Raw genomic sequence first — 12762 nt, forward strand, 5'->3', positions numbered from 1 at the left:
TTATAATTAAACAGTCGGATTTCCCTGGTCCGTACCAGTTCTAAGTTGGCTGTTTGACGCCGACCGAAGCAAGCAGCGAGGCCCGCACAGCTGCGGCAGTTCACGGATAGGAACCGGACGCAGGTCCGAGCTTACGCCGGCTGCCGTGAAGCGACAAGCGTTCGTCCGGTCAAGTCCCGGCATCCGCTTTGTACATCAGCCCGACCGACCCAGTCTTTAGAGTCAATCCTTTCCCCAAAGTTACGGATCTGATTTGCCGACTTCCCTTGCCTACATTGTTCCGTCAGCCAGAGGCTGTTCACCTTGGAGACCTGCTGCGGATATGGGTACGGCCTCGCACGACAATTACACCATCTCCCTCGGATTTTCAAGGGCCGACGCGAGTTTACCGGACACCGCAAGAGACGCGGTGCCTTACGGAGCTGCCAGCCCTATGTCCGGGCGAACCGATTCCAGGGCCTTCGCTCTTTACCAAAAAAAGAGAACTCTTCCTGGGACCCATGCCAGCGTCTCCGAGTTCGGTTGCGTTTCCGCACCGGGCGTCGAAGCGCCAATCTCCGTGTCGAGGCTCAGGAATATTAACCAGATTCCCTTTTGGACACCGGGGGCAAAGACGAGCAACGCCCCCCGTCGAACTGCGTTCGCTTGTTCCTTAGGGCCGACTGACCCATGTTCACATGGAACCCTTCTCTTCTTCGACCTTCAAAGCTCTCATTTGAATATTTGCTACTACCACCAAGATCTGCACCGACAGCTGCTTCACGCGAGCTCTCGGTCAATGCTTCGACGCCCGCCGCCGCGGCCTTCCTACTAGTCGCGACATAGCGCCGTGGAACGGCCCGTGTCGTCGCGACGGCCGGGTAAAGGCCCGACGCTTCAGCGTCATCCATTTTCAGGGCTGGTTGCTTCGGCAGGTGAGTTGTTACACACTCTTTAGCGGATTCCGACTTCCATGGCCACCGTCCTGCTGTCTAGATCAACCAACACCTTTTGTGGGATCTGATGAAAGTCTCGTCGGGCGCCTTAACCCGGCGTTCGGTTCATCTCGCATCGCCAGTCCTGCTTACCAACAATGGCCCACTGGGCGCTCGGATTCGAGGCGTCCGACTCCAATTAAGCGAGCCGGTCTTCTTACCAATTTAAAGTTCGAGAATAGATTCAGGATGTCTTGTCCCCAAGGCCTCTAATCATTCGCTTTACCAGATAAAACTGCGACAAAGCGCCAGCTATCCTGAGGGAAACTTTGGAAGGAACCAGCTACCAGATGGTTCGATTAGTCTTTCGCCCCTGTCCCAAATAGGATGATATATTTGCACGTCAGAATCGCTACGGTCCTCCACCAGAGTTTCCTCTGGCTTCGACCTTCCCAGGCATAGTTCACCATCTTCGGCCAACAGCCGCCTTCACCTTTATTTCGCCTGCGGGTCTCGAACCACTCGACGACTCGCGCTCATGTTAGACTCCTTGGTCGTGCGCGTCTTTAGTCGTCCTTGATCCCGGACGCCTTAAGCGTCCGCGAACCGAGACGGCGCGCCCCCGCGCCCAACTGAAAGTTAGCCCGCGACTTGACGGGCCCTCCCGTTTGCCTCTCAACGGTTTCACGTACTCTTGAACTCTCTCTTCAAAGTGCTTTTCAACTTTCTCTCACGGTACTTGTCCGCTATCGGTCTCGCGACCGTATTTAGTCTTAGGTGGAGTTTACCATCCGCTTTGGGCTGCATTCCCAAACAACCAGACTCAGAGAAGACCCGAAACGGCCAAGGAAAGCGCCCCTATGGGCCTAACTCCCGCCGTAGGACGAGGCCTCGATCGGAAGAACACCGGCGCTCTCCGTCAGCCGCCCTGGGACTTCCGTACGTCACAACTCGGCGCGCTCGAGAAGCGCGCAGATTCGACGTTGGACTTTTCCCGGTTCACTCGTCGTTACTCAGGGAATCCCTGTTGGTTTCTTTTCCTCCGCTTAATAATATGGTTAAATTCAGCGCGTGCTCTCGCCTGAACTCAGGTTGTATGTGTCAAGCGGGCCGCTTCCACGGCCCGCTGGCATTGCAAGTCGCCGACCGAGCGCGTACCGTCGCCGCCTTGGCCCACGGTCGGCCTTGATCTCGTGACCGGACCCGCCTCTCGAACGCTGTTTTACGTCGAGAGGCCGGCGGTGTACGGGACACGCGGTCGCGCCGAGAAAGCTCGGCGACCGCTTCAACTTGGGGCGCCGAAGCACGCGGTCGTCACACTGTGGGATCGACCACAAAACCACCACCGACAACAACTGCACAAAAACACCAACAAACGGCGCTTGGCGACTGACCGCGGCACATTGAGCGCGGTGCCCAGAAGCCACCATCGGACTCGGCTGCCTTGCTATGCCAACGTGTTACGCGTGTCGCACGGGGCGTGAACCCCAATTGACGGCCGCCCTCGCGGCGGCACCCAAAGACAAGTGCGGTCGATCGGCCGAGGCCTACCACCTTCGGAAATGATCCTTCCGCAGGTTCACCTACGGAAACCTTGTTACGACTTTCACTTCCTCTAAATGATCAAGTTTGATCGTCGCCGACGCGGCCGTTGTCAGCCGCGACGGGGCCGATCCAAGGATCTCACTAAACCATTCAATCGGTAGTAGCGACGGGCGGTGTGTACAAAGGGCAGGGACGTAATCAACGCAAGTTGATGACTTGCGCTTACTGAGAATTCCTCGTGCAAGGGAAACAATTGCAAGTCCCTATCCCAATCACGAATGAGGTTTAACGAGTTACCCGGACCTTTCGGCCTAGGTTAGACACTCGCTGCTTCACTCAGTGTAGCGCGCTTGCGGCCCCGGACATCTAAGGGCATCACAGACCTGTTATTGCTCAATCTCGTGTGACTAAACGCCAATAGTCCCTCTAAGAAGTTAGACGCCGACCGAAAAGGTCGCGTAACTATTTAGCATGCCAGAATCTCGTTCGTTATCGGAATTAACCAGACAAATCGCTCCACCAACTAAGAACGGCCATGCACCACCAACTACAGAATCAAGAAAGAGCTCTCAATCTGTCAGTCCTACCTGTGTCCGGGCCGGGTGAGTTTCCCCGTGTTGAGTCAAATTACTTTCGCTCTTGATTGAAGAAAACATTCTTGGCGAATGCTTTCGAAGTATTTTGTCTTCCGCCGATCCATTCACCTCTATCGGCAGAGTACGGACGACTCCGTCTATCCTTCTTAATCATTACCTCGTGCTCCGAAAACCAACAAAAGAAAACCGAGGTCCTATTCCATTATTCCATGCAACACTATGCAGGCGAACAGCCTGCTTTGAACACTCTAATTTTTTCAAAGTAAACTTATCGGCCACCGCCGACACTCAGTAAAGAGCACCGACGGAGAACCTCATTCCAATTACAGGGCCTCGATAGAGTCCTGTATTGTTATTTTTCGTCATTACCTCCCCGTGTCGGTAAAGGTAATTTGTGCGCCTGCTGCCTTCCTTGGATGTGGTAGCCGTTTCTTAGACTCCCTCTCCGAAATCGAACCTTGATTCCGCGTTATCCGTTATCACAAAGGTAGGCCCGTAGCGTACCTTCGACAGTTGATAGGGCCATAGGATAGGATCATACTTATTCACTTTTCTTACGAGACTAAATAAACCAAGACTGATTTAATGAGCCATTCGCAGTTTCGCTTAACGAGAACTCGTACTTTCACCTGCATGGCTTAATCTTCGAGACAAGCATATCACCACTGGCAGGATCATCCAGATAGCTGCGACAGCTGTGTCCCGCCCGCCGCCGCTCCCGGCTCACTCGAGTTTTTTCTCCTCTCCTTTTTTTAAAGTATAAAAACATTTTCCTGTATCATACATAGCCATGTTTCGTAGTTCGAAATGCTTTTAAACCCTCAAAACTTTGAAAACCCACCGTAGCTGTCTTATTGTATTTTGGTTTTCTAAAGTAAAAGCATCACTCTGAAATATTTACTTTATTTTGGATAATATACTCCGGTATAGAAATCAAGAGTATTAAATATTATTAGAGCCATAATGATTTCTCTTATTTTAATCAAAAGCTGTTTTCGTGGTTTTGTATGCGTAAATAAACACAACCCTTATTTTAAATCGCCAACGAGCATAGCTTGCTCCGTCAAAAATAATTGGACGATGTATTTTAAATTAAACTGCAACGTGCGTAATGACAGTTTCCATCATACTCATAATTTTATTAGTTTATCGACAGTGTACTCCCAATGGGCATAAAATAGTTCACTGAAGAGAGATTTTTAATATCGTTAACACTAGCAAATTTTTTCCGTGTTATCAACGATGAGCTGATGTGGTGCAATATGACATCATAAATTGCAACGTATCCATAAACATTTCCATGGCATTTTACTACGTCTACTTTGCAATTATTTCATGTAATTTAGATCAATTGCCGTTTCGAAACTTTTGTTAGCGTATTCAACGCACTAATTACAGGTATGATAGGCTGTTGCGTACTATTACGATTTATTAGATTGCGCCTTAAATAAATTAGCTGCGGATTTTCCCCATATGTGTGCATATAACTTGTGGGGGCAACCGCATATAAAGCATATACTGTACAAACAAGCCCATTAAATAAATCAGCAGTATTTAAACATAACTATTATGGATGTTTTTGTATATTGAGTTGGCTGCATATGTATATGACTTTGGCAGTATAGATATACTTGGATGACTGTATATGATTTAGCGGTGTCTCAAAAATGTCGTGTCCCACTTGTCCCACGTGTCCCACTTGTCCCACGTGTCCCACTTGTCCCACGTGTCCCACTTGCCCCACGTGTCCCACTTGTCCCACGTGTCTCACTTGCCCCAAGTGTCCCACTTGTCCCACGTATCCCACTTGCCCCACGTGTCCCACTTGTTTCACTTGTCCCACGTGTACCACTTGTGCAATGTGTACCACTTGTATCCCTTGTGCCACGTGTACCACTTGTACCACATGTACCACTGGTACCACTTGTACCACTTGTCCCACTTCTACACAGAACTGTCTACCGGAAATATAAAGACTGAATTTTTATAACCATAGACCGATATGGTTCGGCAGATGTGTACGGTCTATCCAAAAACTGGAAATCAACGTTAGATGGATGATATATAGGGCGTGCGACATCAAATGACAAATTTACAGGATGAGCGACATGGAGCCAACTCAATAATGCATGATCGCCACCAGGTAAACTCATGTTGATAATTAATGAAGCACAACCGGCGAAACGAAATATATATAGACAAAATATCTGGTGAATGAGATGTATGATAAACGGGATTCATGTGGACAAAATATCCGGCGAATGAGATAAATGTGGACAAAACCCCTGGACGAAATGTATGAAGAGAAAACACTTCGACTTCGCGAATGAGCTGTTGTTTCATCAGGGAAACGAGATATATATGGACCAGATAACTGGTTATCCAGATGTATGTGTACAAAACACCTGAACGACAGGTAAGAAAAGAAAAGATTTCACGAATGAGTTATTGATGGACAAAACATCTGTTAAATGGTATGTATGATAAATGGGATACATGTGGACAAAATACATATTGTACATGTGGACAAAACATTTGATGAATAAGTTGTAGGTGTAAAAGTCATGTGATTCCAAACCTTTTTCGTTAAACTTCTCTCTTATCAAATCTTTTGTTCTTTTTATTCTTCCCTAACTATGAATAAAAACTACTGTATTAATTTAATTCTTAGATCTTTGTCTAGTGTCCCGGTTGAAAAAACGATTTTGTACAGTTCCAGTATTTTTAATTGAATGTGTGCATTGCATTATATTAGGCATAACAAACTCTGGAAAATCAATAATGCTACAGCAAATACAAAGCCGATTCCTCCTCAAAAGGACAAAGTTACTTGCCAGGGATGATTTTTTTTTCATTTTGGAAAACGTGCTCCAATGAATAAGATATTTGTAGACAAATTACGTAATAAATAGTACTATCTTTACATATAGTATATGCTCAATCAGTCAATGCTCGATTGAAACAATTCGTTTATTTTTGTTAGAAAGACGCATTTGTAATACAGACGAATTCCTTCAAAAACATGACCTTATGTTTTTTGCAGTAAATGCGCCAAAAATATATGATTACAATGATTTAAGAAACTGTGATTGTAGTATTTTTTAGGCTAGTTTCATTAAGTATGGATGAAAAAAACTAAGGAAAGTTAACATAGAAATAAAAAGAAATTTGTATAAAAAAATACCAAACATCTTGGCAGAAAAAATATTAGGTATTGCAGTTACATATAAAATCGGAAAGGAAAATGCAATAAAACGACAAAAATATTGTAGTATTCATATTAGATGGGGCAATAATTTCTTGGTTCGATAGATAATTTGAACATCTGCTCGGGACATTATTAACTTTACATATCATATTAGTCTACAAACTACCTGAATTATTCTCTTATTTTTCTAAATTTACAGAACAAAATGACGAAAATCAAAGAAAACATGATAAATATCAAGCAAAGAACTTGAATACTAAACAAAATTGCAAAAAATGAATTAGCAATTTATATAGCTTAAAATGCCAGTATACAAGCACAAAAAACTGCCCAAGTCAAAAAAATCATCATGCTGAAAAACTTTTTCAATATACCGGACTACCGCAGATAGTAATATACAGATAGTAATATACAGTGATAATATTTTAGTCCTTTTAGATAAGTTGCTACAAAAACGTCATATTCATTTCATAAAATCAAATATCCAATGATAACTTTTTTAATGAATGGCTGCGAAGTTTTTCGGCTTTCATTCGTTTTCTTTGACCTTTCTTTTTACCCACATTTAGTGGTGGTAATTTTATAATAAGTTGTTCATTGGTCGATTTACTGACTTTTTCAGATGTATTTATTTGGGCTTTATGGAAGGACTCAGTATGCTGTTTTCTTTGGTTAGAAGACATTTCTGACCAGTTATGGGGCTCTAGAGAAAACGCGCATTTAGAATTGGATTGCAAATCATATGGACCAGTTCCAACGAATGCTTTTTGGACATCAGTATAAGATGAGCAAACCAATTCACCCAGTAATTTTATTAGATCAGGAAGTTTCTTCTGCTTCCATTCCGTTGTTCTTTTAATTGCATGATTAAGAGATTCACAATTGTTGTTCGTCAAGCCACGACCGATGTTATTTTTGTATTTCCATACCTTGTTCTTTAATAGTGGTAGGAAGCGACTTTTCAAGTATGAAAGCGCACCTAGGCAATGGGTTCCAACATAATTCAACAATTCAGTTTATGAAAGAATGTATTCGCATTGGTCCTCACCATTTAAAAGATCAAATACGGCAGTTACAACCGTAATTAGTGGCGGGCAAATAGTTTTTTTAGTTGAATTATTCGGATATTTTCAACGAACACGACATCGAAAAATGAGTATTGTCATTTCTAACAACCGTTATTGGGATGTCGGCCGCCAAAACCATCGCCGTGTCAATTTTATTTTTCGAAATTTACTTGAAGACTGAAAACTTCGCAACAATGCGGCGTTTTTTATTCCATAATTTTGTCATAATCCAAGGCCGCAGTAATATTTTTGTCACCGCGATCCTTTCGGCGGCTTGACATCCCAATAAATGATGATAAACTATATTAAAGCACTTTTTAATCACTAGTAAATATTGAGGTAACTACCCGAAAATGATTTTAAAATGTTCCTTAAAAATTTGTTAACAAATATTGCCTTGTTCCCACTTCCAAAAGTTGCATGTTTTACGAAAAAGACGCGTTTACTACAAGAAATATGTGCTACGATCTGTCCTATATTCTCTACATTTTCGACAATGAACAATGACTTCTGCATGACGTAACAATTGAATCGAATCAGCTGTTAGCGAGCGGATGAATATTAGTTATTACTGCTCGACCTTGCGAGTGTTTAGTTATTATTAGTTACGTTATGCTAAGACGTTGTTGAAAAATGTATAAGTAAGTTATTAAACACTCGTAGATCTTTACCACGGATATGGGCCGTGAGACGAAGCCTTGAAAACGGCCAGAAAATGAGTTTCGTAGCGCACATCTGGTAACTAAATAAATTCTTCAGTTTTGTGTGAAAATGAACATACTGAACGCATTACAGCTTGTTCCACAATCCTGATGCGAAATTGAATATAAGAGGTTCCCGGAAATTCAATAACCACAAGTTTACAACACATACATAAGAACTATGCAATTCGACAGCCATACAGCACACTAACACAAATGTATTCCTGTAATGTTTTGCCTGACCAAAATCGGACTTCCTCAGTCAATCATAATTTATCAGGTAGATTACGAAAAATATGGCATACATGTAACCAACAACAAAAAATACTTTAATTGTGTGACAGGAGTCGCGAGTGACCTCGAAAGCAGCGACACCAACAACGCTGATTCACATTAGCGAATAAATTTTATGTAATAACCACAAGCAGTTTACAACAAGAACAGCATAAAAAACTACATCCATTTTATAGAAGCTATCAAACGTATTTATTTTTAAGCAATGAAGTCACAAATAACATCATGAGCACGAAAACACAAATAAATCAGTTATTTCTCACTTAGAAATTTACCGGAAAAGTCCAGAAAATTAAATGAATGTACAATATGTACATAACATAGTGAACAGAAATATTACAATTACGGTAGTCTTTTTTTAGTTTATGTGGTTATGTATTTGAACAAAGGCAATATTATTTCTAGAAACAGGACTACGACACTAACAAATGTCCGAAAAAAAAACAAATAAATGATACTTATTAAATCAACTGCAATATCTAATTCACTTTCTTCTGAATTGTTTACAAAATCCACTATCTCGAAAATCGATCTTTTCTCGATAAGTGTACTGATTTTTGCAGTCGATACAAAAATCTGTGCAATTTAAGTTGATTTTGGCACACTTGCATTAATTATTTCGACTATTTTTCTTACACTTGCAGTTTGCCAACTGAAGAACTGATTTGAGGGCCACATGCTTCTTCAGTGAATCATTGTTGGGTGGAGAGTATAATCCTTATGTTTGCCAGTGTTAAATAGACGTTCCCTGGTATCATTTACATTATTCATATCCTCTTCATACAGTGAACAAACAAATTCCTCAGCTTTATTTATTAATGCCTCAAAAGATCTTCATAGTTGAGAAATAATGAATTAAAAACCTCAATGAAGTCTCCAACATGAGTTTGATGGGCAGTTCCAATTGCAGAAAAGTACTAAAGTATTTCAATATGAATAGTCCATCCAAGCTGTTTGCAACTATTATGATTCTCATATACCTTTACGCTTCAAGACTTCTTGTTTAATCCATTTTATAGCACTGATAGCAGCAGGGATTAGAGCCTGCGTTAGGTCGGATTGGTGGAACAATGCCGTTTTCTTTTGTAGTACAGTATCTAAAATGAGGAAGAAAATCATATTTGGAACAGCATGAGTGTAAAATTACCACTAAATACTAACTAATACCTTGAATACATAATGCATTTTATCTGATGTACTCAATGAGCGTATATATGCTCATTGCATGTACTACAGTCCAGCAGTGTTTGCATACCATTACTAGACTATATCTACACTAAATTTTGATATATCACAGTCTGAAATGCCCTATGACGGTATGACAGTATGGACTATAGACTATATTTTAAAACATCAACTGTCTGTCTACAACTCCCAGTGCGGCGATTTCTCACCTCTCAATCGTTTCCAATGCTACTTTCTTTCCACTCCGGCATAACTTATCATTTCTTCCCAGGTTGCTATGAATTTAGATTTAGACCAACCGACATTGGTAAAATTGATTATTTTCTTCTCTTTCACACAACCGTGCATTACAGAAACAGCCATTAATTTATATTTCCAAATAGACTATGCTGTGGCCTATATAGTAGTATAAGTCTGCTGAATAGTCAAGAAGAGTCATTAAATTAATCATAAACATTTCATGCAAGCCAGAAAATATCGTTGTTTGTGACATAATATTCTAGGTCTAGCCTTCCTTGGAGTTACCGCACCGTACCTATTTAACAACGTCTTATGAGCTAGTGCTCAACTGAAATTGCTATTTATGGTAAGAATATAAAAGCGTTTAATATCTTACATATACTTTTCAACACCTCCTTAGAATAACTGAACTAATAATAACTGAAAAAAACTATGGAAAGGCTACTCAACGCAAAAGCGAGCAGTAGTAGTACATCTGATATTCATCCGACCACTGGGGATCCACCTACAGCTGACTAAATTGATTGTTACGTCATGCAGAAGTCTGCGTTCATTGGCCCGTGATACCGGAAAAGCAGAGAAAATAGGACAGATGGTAACACATATTTATTGTAGTAAAAGCGTCTTTTCTGTAAAACGTGCAACTTTTGGAAGTGGGAACAAGGCAATATTTGTTACTAAATTTCTAAGGAACATTTTAAAATCATTTTCAGGTAGTTACCTTATGTGCGCTACGAAACTGAAAGATAAATGCCCTCGGCTCGCGGCCTATATGCATCTGAAGCAAATACCTGGCTAACTAAACTGTAAATGACTTAACCCGTAAATATATACTACTACCTTAACCCATACTCGACAGATAACCGGACGAGAGGCCGTGGTTCGCCCTATGATTTTGCATTTTATCGACTTACTCTCTTCTGGGTTAAATATGTAAATCCTATCCTATTTAATATTGAAAACTTTATGGGTAAGGATGATTTCTTAAAATAATGACGTCATAAATACATTTTATTGAGGTCACAACTCACGAGACTCACAGGCTTTTACCTGAAACAGTTGTTTTTGTCATTGGTCATTGGTCGTCCGTTCCGCCATCAGCTTGGATTATTCGATTTCCTTTGTTGTGCCAGTATGGCGGTATGTGGGAGGCTCTTGTTGCAATGATTTAGTTTATTTCCGTTATATGTGAGTATGAAAAACGGATAGAAAACATTCCACAAATTCAAGAATTCCTCCATAAAATAGGCTATAGCTTAGCCCTAAGCTGTGACGGATCCCGGACGTGGGGCGAGGCGTTGTCTGTTTGTGGGACTCATTTAATTAAGTTGAGCTGAACGGTTGGATCAACGAGGGCAGAAGCCGACACTAATATCGGTTTGATCTCTGGTTTGTGAAAAGTGGTTTATCTGAATAATTCAATGCCACTACTGCACTGGTGGGTACGGTACCGGTACCGTATGGGACATTTTATTTATACTGTTATAACTTATAGTATATAAACATAGTGGAAAGTTCGGATGCCCAAAATGAGTTTTTCGTTTTTAACCTTTGTTTGAGTATAACAGTAGTTCAGATTAGAGCTAACATCTGAAGCCCGAACCGACCCAAAATTCGGACCGGGTCGGGCCTGAAATGTCAATCATTCCTGAAAATCCTGTTAATTAGTTGGGTTCGGGCTGAGTCGGGTTTAATACCCACAGGCTTGAGTCAGGCCAGGCTGAAATTTTGGGGCCCGATCTTACCTGTAGTTCAGATGTAACCGGCGAATGTTCAGGTCACTGATCTGCTAATTCTTTTTTAGATGTGTGAAATTATATAATATTTTTTGTATATATGTATATTATTTGTACTACTGTTTTGTGCTAGAAGCTACTCATGTACATGCTATATATACGTACAGTTTTCATAAGCCTGTGAGCCTTAAATTTTCAATTGTATTTGTGTTTTTGGAAATACATGGATCTTTTTCTATGTAAATATAACAAATTTTTATATAATTTTATGTTTCTCCATTGAAAATATTGCACCAATGACAACCACAGCCACAAAATTTTTGTACTTTGTAAAAAAAGTTGCCCTACTCTTTTCTTGATCAGTGTTTTCACATCTTAAATTGATTTCAAGGTTATTGCCCGATTTTGTATCGTGTGGGTTTATTTTTTTGTGTGCTTCAACTGTTTTGGTGAACGAGCGCGTACTCCTAGGCTTCGTTTTTCTCGTCTTCATTTTGTTTGTCCATTTACAGTTTTCACTCTGTTCTCTGGATTTTGCGCTGTATTCAGTAACAAGTAAGACTGAGCACATCCTAAAATGGTACCTTTACTGGTTTGGGATGTGTAACTATTTATCACTTTTTTTCTTGTGAGTATAATTAATAGAGTCAAATTTGAAGGATTCATTTACTGAATCTACAGAATATTTGTACAAACACAAGTAAATTCACCTGCGAGGAAGGAACTGATAGAATTTAGGCTTTCTTTAGTCCTTTGTTCGACATTCAAGACTTGATATTCAGAAATATTTGTGCAGAAGTTCAGTTTGAAGTTTGTACGCCTAGGTTATCAGATTTTTATACAGTAATAATATGATTGAATCTATTTTAAAATTGGCTCTTGCAGCCGCTAGGATCCATGAGTTTGTCACATAACATACAATAATAATAAAGTAGCGTTCGTTGAGTTTAAGGCATTGTTGGAACATTGTTTGCCACTATCTAGATTCTACAACCACGGCACGGTCTTATTATGCATCTGCTGTCATGCCAGATGCCCCTGTTTCTGCACAGAATAGAGTGTTAGTTTTATTGAACGAGACATCGGGACATCTTGGAATAAGAGAACTGTGCCCTTCTAATGAATACATTGGCTTGTTTGGTTCCATAATGTTTGTTATTTCAATGTTGTTAGGCTAAACAATGTTGGTCATTACAGCAATATTAGTAACACAGGTTACTGGGTTAACCATATAAGTCTATCATACAGTACATAGAGAGAAGGCGGCAGTAGCTTT

At 41.0% G+C, this 12762-nt stretch overlaps 2 pseudogenes; both read right to left on the reverse strand.

Moving 5' to 3' along the window:
* Positions 1-285: 285 nt before the first annotated feature.
* LOC144425408 (large subunit ribosomal RNA) lies at positions 286-1986 on the reverse strand (annotated as a pseudogene).
* A 488-nt stretch (positions 1987-2474) lies between these two features.
* LOC144425348 (small subunit ribosomal RNA) lies at positions 2475-3740 on the reverse strand (annotated as a pseudogene).
* Positions 3741-12762: the final 9022 nt, after the last annotated feature.

This window comes from Styela clava, chromosome 7 (genome assembly GCF_964204865.1).
Source record: "Styela clava chromosome 7, kaStyClav1.hap1.2, whole genome shotgun sequence".
NCBI classification, from domain to species: domain Eukaryota; kingdom Metazoa; phylum Chordata; class Ascidiacea; order Stolidobranchia; family Styelidae; genus Styela; species Styela clava.